Source organism: Ceratotherium simum, chromosome 29 (genome assembly GCF_057802395.1).
Source record: "Ceratotherium simum simum isolate JZ-2026a chromosome 29, ASM5780239v1, whole genome shotgun sequence".
Taxonomy (NCBI): domain Eukaryota; kingdom Metazoa; phylum Chordata; class Mammalia; order Perissodactyla; family Rhinocerotidae; genus Ceratotherium; species Ceratotherium simum.
Window position 1 is genome coordinate 9,521,147 of NC_141928.1, and position 12,955 is coordinate 9,534,101.

At 45.3% G+C, this 12,955-nt stretch overlaps 1 protein-coding gene across 1 annotated transcript in view; it reads right to left on the minus strand.

Moving 5' to 3' along the window:
• Window positions 1-12,955, minus strand: part of RALGPS1 (Ral GEF with PH domain and SH3 binding motif 1) — a 331,037-nt gene that overhangs the window by 291,890 nt on the left and 26,192 nt on the right. The gene's annotated exons all lie outside the window — the stretch shown is intronic.

The window sequence follows — 12,955 nt, forward strand, 5'->3', positions numbered from 1 at the left end:
TCTGGTTCTGCCACCAGCAAGCTGTGTGCAGGTGAGCAAGTTACTTAACATCTCTATGCCTCAGTTTCTTTATTGAAAAAGGAGTATGCTGAGAATAGCACCCTCTTCAGAAAGGCTGTTGGGAGGAGTAAATGAGATAATACATGGAAGAGGGCCTGGCACTTAACAGGAACTCAACAAACATTAGCTACTATTTTTTTTACCCTGTGTGACTTAGGGCAAGCACGAAGGAGTTTAGCACAGTGCTTGCAATATATGCTTGCTAAATGGCATCTATTATTTTTATTATGCTCGTACACAGTTTCCTTCAATAAACATAGATTCTTTTGTAATATATCAAAAAATCATTGTAAACCCAGTTTTAAAATGAGTAAAGGATCTGAATAGACAGTTCTTCAAAGAAGATGTACAAATGGCCAACAAACATGTGAAAAGATGCTCAGTTTCATTAGTCATCAGGGAAATGCAAATCAAAACCACAATGCGATACCACTTCACACTCATTGGAGTGGCTATAACAAATAAGATGGACCATAACAAGAGTTGGTGAGGAGGTAAAGAAATTGGAACCCTCATACACTGCCGCTGGGAAGGTAAAATGGTGCAGCCACTTTGGAAGGTGCAGTCTGGCAGTACCTTAAAAGGTTAAACATGGAGTTACCATATGACCCAGCAATTCCACTCCTAGGTACACACCCAAGAGAGTGAAAACATGTGTCCATACAAACTCTTGTACAGAAATGTTCACAGCAGCATTTTTTATAATATCCAAAAAGTGGAAATAACCCAAATGTCCATCAGCTGATGAACGAATAAATAAAATGTGTATATCCATACCATGGAATATAAAAAGAAACGAAGTACTGATACATGCTACAACACAGATGAACCTTGAAAACATGCTAAGTGAAAGAAGCCAGATCACATATGATCCCATTTCTATGAAATGTCCAGAATAGGCAAATTGATAGAGACAGAGAGTAGATTAGTGGTTGTCTAGGACTAGGGGGATGGGAGAATTGAGGTGACAGCTAAGATGTGGAGTTTCTTTCTGAGATGATGAAAATATTCTTAAATTAATTGTGATAATTGTACAACTGTGAATATACTAAAAGCCATTGAATTGTACACCTTTAATGAGTGAATTATATAGTATGTGAATTATATCTCAATAAAGCTGTTGAAGAACAGTTATCATAAAGTCTGACCACTCATGTCACTCCCATGCTCAGACATTATGACAGGATGTGGAAAGGATCTCAGGTGTATCTACTAGGGTTCAGATCACCCACTGCGAATGTGTGATGTGCTGGTGGAGTGGGCCAGCTCTCAGCATCTCATGTGTTTGAGTCACTCTCAATGAGGGCAAGGAACTTCTGAACCACAGGAGAAAAGGAGGGTTGGAGAAGTCACCAAGGGGGATCCCCCAGGCCAGGTGCCTCTGCATAGACTTGTACTTCGTGAAGAGCCAAGCTTTGAGACAGTTCAAGGAGCTGTTTGCTTTAGAGATGCTGATCAACAAGGAAGCTGTGGTATACAAACTCTAGGATGGCCCCCATAATCCCCACCTCCTGATATCCATGGCCTTGTGCAATCCCCTTCCCTCAGTACGGACAGGACCTGAACTGCTTCTAACCAGTAGAAGAAGGCAAAGATTTTAGAATGTATGTGATTATGTTACATAAGATTGTAACCCATCTTGCTAGGAGAGTCTCTTTTGCTGGCTTTGAAGAAGAAGCTGCCCTGTTGTGAGCTGCCCTATGGAGAAGATCACTCAGTAAGGTGCCTCTGGTCAACCACCAGCAAGAAACTGGGACACTCAGTCCAGCAGCCTGCAAGGAACCTAATGATGCCAGTGATCACGTGAGGTCTAAAGTGGATCCTTCCCCTGTCAAACCTCACATGAGACTGCAGCCCCACCAATACTTTGATTACAGCCTTGTGAAACAGAAGGCCCAGCTAAGCTGTGCTAGGCTCCTGACCCACAGAAACTTTGAGATAATAAATGCGTGTTGTTTTAAGCTGCTAAGTTTGTGATAAAATTCTTATGCAGCAATAGATAACTAATACAGAGGCACAACCCACCCTGCCCTGGTGCCTGAGAGGCAGCTTCTGTGCAGAGGCCACCAAGCACCCAGATGTAATAAGGCTTCTGGAATGCAGTGCTCCTCCACATCGTGTGGGGCATCAGGAGACACTGGAGAGGGTATAGAAAAGAACATCATCATCAGGGGTACAGATAGCAGTAGCAAAGGGGCGGTACCGCCAAGGGGAAGCAGCCCTCAACATGGGTAGCAGGGGGAGGCTGGAAGAACAGGAGTTAAGAATGATGTTTTCAGTTTGGTTAGTTCTAGGAAATAATGCTGGCTTTTCTCCTTCCCAGCTGTGTGGCCTTGGACAAGTGGCCAAACCTCTCTAAGCCCCAATTTTTTCATTTATTAGAAGATAATGGTCAGAGTACCTACCTTGTAGGGTTCTCCTAGGGAAAAGTGAGTTAATCCTCTGGTGGCCATGAGAATGTGCCTTGCAGACCTCCAACTATTGGGAGCTCATTTGACCAAGGGCTCAGCTACTGCACTCTGACACCCAACAAAGCATTTGCACTGAGGCAATGCTGCACATAGGCTGCACCCAATTACAGACCATGGCAGGGATTCTAAGGCAGGCATGTCCCTAGGTGACAACGGGACTCCTCTGACAATCATCTTTGGCTCAAGGACCGTCCAACAGCCTTGCTGAACCTCCCCGAGACTGCATGGTAGTGTAGGGGATCAGAAATGGCCACCCCGGGCCGGCCCCATGGCTTAGCGGTTAAGTGCGTGCGCTCCGCTGCTGGCGGCCCGGGTTCGGATCCCGGGCGCGCACCGACGCACTGCTTCTCCGGCCATGCTGAGGCCGCGTCCCACATACAGCAAATAGCAGGATGTGCAACTATGACATACAACTATCTACTGGGGCTTTGGGGGGAAAAAAAGGAGGAGGATTGGCAATAGATGTTAGCTCAGAGCTGATCTTCCTCAGCAAAAAGAGAAGGATTAGCATGGATGTTAGCTCAGGGCTGATCTTCCTCACACACACACAAAAAAAATGGCCACCCCAAAATGCATCTCTTTGCCTTGATTATTTTTAAGAATAAAAGACTCAGAAAGAAATTTTGACCTTCCCCTTACTGCCTAAAAGAATTTAAGATAGAAGGCCTGTTCCAGGAAGGAGCTAATACCGTAAGATAACATTGTCTACAGATGGCCCAGCAAACACTTGTTTAACAAACATTTGCATTTCCATCTCCATGTAAATTGCCTTCCTCCCTGTTGAAGTCCCAAACCACTACCCCCAACATCTTCCTTTGTCTTTAGCTGAAGATGGTATTTAATGTGGCAGCTTCAGCCACTCTGGTGAGTTTCTCATCTACCCTGGGTTTCTCCCATGTATACATGTTATAAAGCTTTGTTTGATTTTCTCCTGTTATTCTGTCTCATGTCAATTTAATTCTTAGACCAACTGGAATGAAGGACCTAGAGGGTAGAGGAATTGCCTTCCTCCCCTACAGTGGTATAGGATGCTTCCATATACTTCCTTCCCTCCCTTTCACTCAGGGTGAGAGTTGCATCACAGTCTGATGGCTCTCTCGACCTTCCTCAGCTCTCTGCCCATTTCCCCTAATAAAGTCCTTGCATGTTTAATCCTGTATTGGCACCTGCTTCTCAGTAAACCCAGACTGGGACAAGAAGTACCAGGAGTGGTCGGGGAAAATAGGTGGTAAGATGCGGATTTAGGACTGGCTCACCCACTGCCCAGCAGGCAAAGAGGATGCCCTCCTGGTAGAACACGGATAGTCTCTGGAACAAGGCAGCAGCTCAAATGCTAAAGATTTCACTGGTGACAACCTGGAAAATATCCCCATGGAGAAGAATACTGTGGTAGGTGCTATGATGCTTGCTAGCGTCTGAAGAATATGGGGATGCCTACAAAGACAGAGGAAGTTGGTTGACTGGTTATAGCTAAGTTTATTGCAGAAGGATAATGAGAGACTGAGGGCTATTAAGGAACAGCTAAAGGCTAAATGTGAGAGTCAGAGAGCTCCAGAGGTAGCTTACAGAGAGGTCCTCGTCACCTGTGGTAGTAGAAGGACAGACACATTGAGTGGCAGGTTGAAGATCTAATTGTTAAAGTCTAGAGCTTCAGAGATATTTGAATGCTCAACCAAGGCAATTCTGTTGGGTGAAGGTCAGGGCCCTGGTGGGGAAAACCTAGGATCCTAAAACATGGGATGGGGACATCTGGATGGATGTTCCTGAGGATTCTGACTTTGCAGTATCCACCCCAGGCCCCTAAAAACTGGAGCCACCACTGTGCTGGCAGGTGCTACAGAAGCCCTTCCCCACAGACAATAGGTGCCCCCACCTTCGGTGCTGCCCCCACCTCCTCTCCAGGTTGCCAGGCTAGTAACCAAGGTTAAATCCCAGCATAACCTGGCTAGGAAAAAATAGACTATATACCTAAAGAATGCCAGAATTAGCCAGTATGTACTGGCAGAAGCCAGGGGAATACCCCTGGGATTGGATTTTGTGAGAGCTCGATCAAGGAAGTTAGAATGTAAGACTGGATAAGCAAGAATTCATTGACTTGGGGACACGTTTTTTTTTTTTTTTCTTTTGGCTGAGGAAGATTCGCCCTGAGCTAACATCTGTGCCAATCTTCCTCTATTTTGCATGTGGGCTGCCACCACAACACGGCCACCGATGAGTGACGTAGGTCCACGCCTGGGAACCAAACCCAGGCCACCGAAGCGGAGCGTGCTCAACTTAACCACTAGGCCACGAGGCTGGCCCCACTGGGGACACTTTCTCAGGACATGGGATTTAACACCCTAGCAAGGACTCTAGCTACTGGAGTGGCTCTTAGAAGCCTGGAAAAAACAATGGCCAACTCTCAGTGAAGCAGAAATACCTGAGTTGCTCTGGAAAATGGTAGAGGAAGGGAACATGCTGAAATGGACATACAGTCGATCCTCATTATTCATGGTTTCCATACTTGTGAATTAGCTTATCACTAAAATTTATTTGTAATCCAAAATCAATACTCGCAGCACTTTGGAGGTCATTTGCAGACAGAAAAAAAATTTGTCACCCAATGTGTACATTCCCAGCAGAGGTCAAACAAGGTGACGCTCTGCCTTCCTGTTCAGCTCTCATACTGTAAACAAGTGTCCTTTTCGCAGCCTATTTAGTGCCCATGTTTTTTGCATTTTTGTGCTTTTTGTTGGGGATTTCACTGTTTAAAATGAGCCCCAGGCATAGTATTGAAGTAAAACTGGGACATGTAGTTCTCAGCATCCAGCTCCTGTGACACATGGGAGAGGGGGGCCGGGGGCATGGTGCTAAGTTACTGGCAGACAATCCAGTATACTATGTTAAACCAGTATACTATGTTAAACCATTTAATGCTTAAAAACTAGTTGTAATAGTTGCCCTTAGGTTTACAATATACGTCTTTAATTAATCAGAGTCTATCTTCAAATAATGTTATATCACTTCACATGTAGTGTAAGGACCATATTTCCCTAAGGAAACATGTAATGATGGAAGGAAGCAGCTCCTGTTCCTAGGGCTGAAGGGGCAAAGGAAACAAAAGGTTCTGATCACCAATTCCAATGTGTGGGAGGGGGGGTGGTTTTTCCCACACAAACAAGCAATTCTCTGACTCCAGCTGAGTGTCCTACAATTCAACTTAATTCTGACACTATCTACCTGGAAATGGCATCAGATTCCACAGGTCACGGGCTCAGTCCCACAAGACTGCCCTCCACTTCGGATGCCAATCACAAGTCCAGGTCATTACCTGTGCTTCTGACCGACTCGCTATAAACCAGAGGTTCCCTGACTCCCTCCCTGCGTTCAATTAATTTACTAGAGCAGCTCACAGAACTCAGGAAACCAGTTTACTTGCTAGATTACCAGTTTATTACAAAAGATATTAAAGGATACAAATCAATAGCCAGATGAAGAGAGACACAGGGCAAGATCCCAAACAAAGGAGCTTCTGTCCTCATGGAGTTTGGGGCGCGGCACAGTGGCACATGGAAGTGATCTGGTTCACCAAGCTGGAAGCTCTCTGAACCCCCTCCCTCTGGGTTTTTGTGGCGGCTTCGTTACATAAGGGGTATGATTGGTTAAATCATTGGCCATTGGTGATTGATTCAACGTCCAGCCCTCTCCCCTCCCCAGAAGTCAGGGGGTGGGACTGAAAGTTCCAACCTTCTACTCATGGTTGGTCCCCTGGCAACCAGCCCTGGGATCTTTAGGGTATTTCCAAAAGTCATCTCATTAAGGTAAATTCAGTTGTGGTGAAATAGGCTTGTTATGAATAACAAGACGCCCATTTCACCTTTATGGCTCTGAAGCTTTTCCAGGAACTGAGGACAAGAGACCAAATACTAAAACAAAAGATGTTCCCATTGCTCTTATCGCTCAGGAAATTCCAAGGGTTTTGGGAGTTGTGAGCCAGAACTGTGGATGAAGACCAAATATATATGAGAAATATATTTTGGGCACTTGAATGACCAAATATATATTTCTTATAAATCACAATATCACAGAAAGATTCTAGGTTATCAGAACCTAAAAGTTCAGAAAAGAAGCCGAATGAAACTGATCCAGAGAATCATGAGAAAATGATTTGGTTATTGTTTTAAGGAACTAAGTTTTGGGATGGTTTGTTACATAGCAATAGATAACCAATACAAGTATCTTCACACTCTGAGAGCATCCACATGTCTTTTCCCAAAGCCCTCTTGTGACCATCTTACAGTCTTTCTTTCCAAATCCCTGACCATCTAGCCAAACTATTAGGCATTGCTCATGAATCCATGTATATCTGCACTTCTGGTCATCTCTCAGTACACACAAAATGGACAACCAAATGCATTGCCCACTGGGAGGATGTCTCTTTGTACCATCTTTTAGAGACACTCTTGAATGCGGCTGTGATTTTTCAGCATAGGTATAGACTGAGGCTCTAAGTTTGGGTTGAGGTAGAGGAGGCAGTACAGCAGGGTTATGGGTATTTGAGGCACCTATTCATACAACTTACTTGTACCTTCTGGACATACTTAAATCCAAGCTCTTACATACTATTTCTACTTGATGATGGATTGCTGCTGCCCATGCCCATCTTTATGGCTTGATGGATCAGATAATATTCAGTTCATCATGGGCAGCTCAGCCACATGGCAACTCAATGTTCCAGTATTAAGAAATGGAGATAGGGGCCGGCCTCGTGGTGTAGCGCTTAAGTGCGCGTGTTCCGCTGCTGGCGGCCCGGGGTTCAGATCCCAGGTGTGCACCAATGCACCGCTTGTCAAGGCATGCTGTAGCCGCATCCTATATAAAGTGGAGGAAGATGGGCACAGATGTTAGCCCAGGGCCACTCTTCCTCGGCAAAAAGAGGACGATTGGCATGGATGTTAGCTCAGGGCTGATCTTCCTCACAAAAAAAAAAAAAGAAAGAAAGAAATGGAGATAAAATTTTTTTAATGGAGATAATAAATAATAGTACCTACCTCACAGAATTGTTCTGAGGACTCAAGGAAATAATGCATAAATAGTGCTCAATATATTGTCTGGCACCTAGTAAATGTTTAATAAATGGCAGCCATCATTGATTGGTACTACCAGAAGTAGTAATAGATTCCCATGTAGGTCTGCTGAAAATTAATGTGTGCTAAACATGTCACATTTTAGCATACCACTTATATCTCATTGAAATTTAATATGGTAGCATCTAATTCTGTCCGTCTTTACACTTAGTGACTGTTAGATCAGTGGTAGATTCAGACCCACTTTCCCTGTGTTCCAAAGTCAGGTTTCTAAGTAGATAAGGCTGAGGGCTGGCCCCAGACCCTGGTGAAGTCCCCAAGGCAATCAACCTTGGGAGCCAATTGGCTGACCTTCCTTTGATGCAAACCTCACTCTCTGCAGCAATATTCTCTGTGAAAAAGCCTTTTCAACTTTGCCGTTTCTATAGCAGACACTCTCTAAGTAGTCACTGAATTGAGTTCTACTGCCTCCCCATGGCCACAAGGTAAAACCCAAATTTCTTAGCTTGAAATAAAATATACCTCAACATTTGGCTCCAACCATCCTATCCACCTTCATCTCCTAATTGCTGGCATTTATAAAGCATTTCCTGTGTGTCATCTCATTAAATACATGATCTTATTCAATAAATATAGATATCTATGGTATTAAATATAGAGACCATTGTGCATATATTTTTATGTGACATAATATATGTTATACATACATGCGTATACTTCCACCTAAGTAGTCTTACACAACATATCTTCTTTTGTATGTTGCTTTTCCACACTCAACAATATGTCACGGGTATTTCTCCAGGCCATAAGGACTTATTTACACATTTATATCATCATTTTAAATTATTGCCTACTATAGCATTGTAGGAATGTATCTGATTTACTGATGGACATTATGGTGGCCTCTAACTTTTCAATATTATAATCAACACTGGGATGAATAAATTTATACATCTTTAGTTACTTGTTAGATTATCTTCTTAGGTTAAATTCTTAAAAGTAGTACTGCTGTATCGAGGGGAATGCTCATTTAAAATTTTGAAACATGGTACCAATCTACCTTCCAGAGATCTTAACAGCGACTTATATTTCCAACATCAGGGTATGAATGTCCCGTTTTCCCCCACCCTCATCAATGCTGGGTATTGCCAACTGAACAGGTGGAAAAATGGTCTCTCATGCTTTGATTGCTTTCTCTGCAGGTATAATATCTTTACCATGCACTTATTGGCCTGAGTATTTCTTCTAGGGATTGCTTCTTTACGTCCTTTCCCTTCTTAAAATTGGACTATTCATCTTTTTCTTATTAAGACCTCTTGTTCTACATATTGCAACCGTTTTTTTCCTAAACTTGTAGTAGTTTTTTTGTTTTGTGGTTCTGCCCTTACTAAACATATTTTACATCGTCTGTAGTAAAATCTATTTTTTCCCTTAGGATTTCTTATCTTTGGTCTTATGCTTAAATCTTCCCCACTGTACAAGCAACTAAGTCATCACTTCCTTTTTTTTTTTTTTTTTTTTTAACTAGTTCTTTCATGGTTTCATTTTTCTACACTTAATTCACCTGAATTTTGTTTCATGGTCTTACCCACTCTTTACTTAGCTGGGCCTCCTCCCTCAGACTGAGTCTCTCCTGGTCCCTCCTCCCTCTAGCAGGATATAGGTTCTCAAGGGACCTCAAAACTAGTCCCAGGCAATTTTAGCCCTAAGGCTGAGGTCTCCATTTACAGGATGCGTCCACTGGCTCCAGCCAGTGAATGCAATTTATACCAACGCAGGACTAGAAGCATTTCAATCTTTTCCACATTGCACCAGAGCCAGCAGAGACTCACGACAATGCAATCCTTTCTGGAGACAGCAGGAGGGAGTGGGGTTCTGGAATCACTGTCAGGCCACCTGGGTTCTGCCATCCACAACCTGCGAGAGTGGCCATCTTAGTGCCCAGCACAAATTCCAGGTGCAGAATATCCTGTCCCTGGGTCCCCTGCCCTCTGAGAGTTCTCAGGGTTACCAGCCCCTGTCGCCAGCTCTCTGGGGGAGTCAATGTGGCTGAAAGCCTCAGCTATCCACACAGCCCCTAGGAAGGACACTACCCGACTCTTTCCATCCGGGCTTAGACTATTATATCCAGATCACACCTGACACTTTATAAAGGGAAACTCTTGCACAGATAAAACTGTAGGCAGAGAGGGGCTGGATTTACCTTCAGGGTGGAAGTCTCCAGTACTCCCAGGGCCTGCAGCTGGTCATCCCCCTTCTGCAGTTGGATGTGGGGCCTTTCAACAGAGCCTTGTGCCAGGAGGTCCCTGGAGGCCTGTTCTGGGGAAAGGGGGAGCATGCAGTAGAGGGAAAGAAGGGAACTAGCAGTTATTGAACACCCAAAGATGAGCATTCCCATCTCGCCACCAACCTGGCCAGGGTCCAGCAGGCAAGAAGTGTGAGTGAGGTCAGAGCACGGGGAGGCCGTTGTGTTGAAAGGGCAAACAGGAAGTGGTATGAAGCCAGCAACTGGCCCCAGTGCCTTCCCTCTGCAAAGAGGACACACGCAAGAAAGGAATCCCTTTGCCTGGCTGAGTTAGCACCAACACCTGTGAGGGTGAGAAAGCCAGAGCACCCCTGGAGAGCGGGAGGAGAAATCAGCGCTACAGGGAGAGGAAGCTCCCCAAGGGAATGGGTGTGAGGCCTCAGAGGAAATTCAGATTCAAGAGTCCATTCGCAGAACGCAGCTCCCCCAAATTAAAGGTGGCTTTCGACCCTCACGTTAATATTTGGAGAAGTAAGGGGAGAGAGTGAAGGAGCTGAAGGGTAAAAAAATAACAAAAAGAAACCAAAAACAACTGAAAACAGCTCCAGGAACCCAGATGTGTGATGAACAGAACGTCTGGCAGAGACAGGCTAGTTAACAGTCACATAAAAGTCATTTGTCTGCCAAAGAAGTGTTCTTCCAAGTTATAGATTCCATCACCTCAGTTCCAACAAAATTTTGTTAGAAACATGTCTCATAATAATATTAGTTAAAGCCCTGAAGTGGAGAGAGGTGGGCAGACAGAAAGGGGAAGTATGTCCCCGGGGCCTAGGCTCTAGAGAAAATAGCGCGGAGTCACCTTTAGCTTAGAGAAGCCCAAAAAGAGAGCGAGAGGGAGACAGGAATATCACTGAACATTGAAAGCACTCTGTGGTCCTGTGGTGTAGAACAGAACCCAGGGTCCAACTCCAGGGAGGCAGAGTTTGGGCTCAGAATAAGGAAGGACTTTCTATCATGGAAAGCTGTCGAAGATGCTGAGTCCCTTGGGAGGCGGCCAGTTCCCACATGCATGTAGAAACTGGAGATTACTTACACAGACTGCTGTAGGAGTCCCAGCAATGGGAGGTGGGGAGTAGATAGCCTGCGAGGTCCCATCCCACTCTTAGGAGAGTTCAAGGGTCTTTCCCTTCTACCTCAAGCACTCTGGGGAAGGGAGAGGAATTCAAAAGGTCTTATCCTCTTATTTGCATATTTTAAAGAACACACACACACACACGCACACACACACGTGCACACGGCACCTGAAGGTGGTACAAGCAAACTTGCAGGATCCATTCTAGCTCAGAGGCTTGGGCCACACACAGCCACTAGCGGGGCCCAGGGGAGTCCAGGGAAGGACAAGGGCAAATCTTGTGTTGGGACACAAAGAAGAGTGCCCAAGGGTCGACCAGAGTGCCAAGGCTGAGGCCAAAAGGGATGAGGAAATGTTTTGAGTGCCGGGACCTCACTACTTCCACAGCAAAGCTTGAGGTGGGCTTGTCTACACAGGTGAGGGGCAGCGGGACCACCAGCAACACCTAGCTAGCCACCCCAAAGAGGAATGTTGCTGTCCCCCAGAGGCCCAGCCAGGCTGATTAGATCCAAGCTCCATTAGGACAGAGGTAGGAACAAAAGCAGCCCTGGTAAGCAACCTCTTTCATAGATGAGGGGCGGGGGACCTATTTGCTCTCTCCGAGGTGGAGAGGAAAGGGAGGCAGCTCTGTCCCCGTAGACTCAGGCAGGTTGCCCTGTGGGTGACTGCATTCTAATCCACTGTTGATATACTTGTATATATCTCCCCCTCCCTTTAGAGTAATAGTACATTCTTGCCCGATGAAAGCTAGATCAGCAAGCTCTATTGTGCACCTTTCACCAAGCACTGCACAGCCATCGCCCAGCGAGAGCTCCACAGCACTCCTCCAAGTCGACGCGTTCTGCAATGTTTCCTTCCAGCTGGCCTCTTTCTGCCATTTATTTTGTTCTGAAAAGTTTTGAGCATTATTGGCTGACAAAAGCTATGCAAGCTAGGGCTGGCTGTGAGAAACAAAAGAAAAACATCACATGAGATGCTTAAATATAAAGAGTCAATGAGGCTTGAGGGGCTTTCAAGGAAATGGTCCAGGAAACAGAGATGAAGACCAGCAAGCAATTGGGGTTTGGTAGCTGTCCTCTAACATTATAAAGGACATCATAAACACGCCTGAAGCCAGGTGGGCTTGGCCAATTGTATGAATTATTTCTGGAAGAAAACCAAGTACAGATAGATCATGACATCGGGACAAATGAAAAGAGCCAGCTACTGCCAATGGCCTTAGCCAGCAATGCAGCTCAATACGGTCTACAGAACATCTGCTCTGACTCAGCATAACTGCTCCAGGTGGTGCTGCCATTTCCAGGACCCCATCCCCTTGGGATATTCCTCCAACCCTACTGGGAGGCTCACCTCTGATTCTCAACATTGGGCTACTTCTCCTGCCTTAAGGAAAAAACAATTCTGTCGGAAGCCACTGCCTCACAACTTAGCTGAGTCAACAAGAGTCCAACTCAATCATTTTATAGACAAATGGGGGCTAAAGAGGGCAAGTGACCTGCTTAAGATCATGGTCAGGCAAAGGCATGGCTAGAAGCCACATCTCCAGACTCACAAGTCTATGTGCTTTCTCCATCGTGTCCTTGAGTACCTCAGGAGTCCCCAGGCCCCCAGCTAGCAAGGGAAGCTGGCTCCCACATGGACCTCTTACACTGCGCACCATCTCCCTGCCCATCCCACTGTAAAGGAGCCCTGGGGAGAAGGCAAGACCTTGCTTTACAGCAAGGAGCAAGTAGGCTCCAGCAGCATAGGAGCAAAATTTAATCCCCGCCCATTGCCCAGCCACACCCTCCCAGAATACACGCATTTGCTCATCATCCAATCCTTACTGTGCACCTGCTGTGGTGCCAGGTCCTGTGCTAATGACATACAGGTGAGGGAGACAGTCCAGGATCCCTGCTGTCATGGAGCTTACAGGCTAGAGGAAGAAACATTAATTGAATAATCTCACTAATCAATATACAGTTACCAACTGAAATAAGTG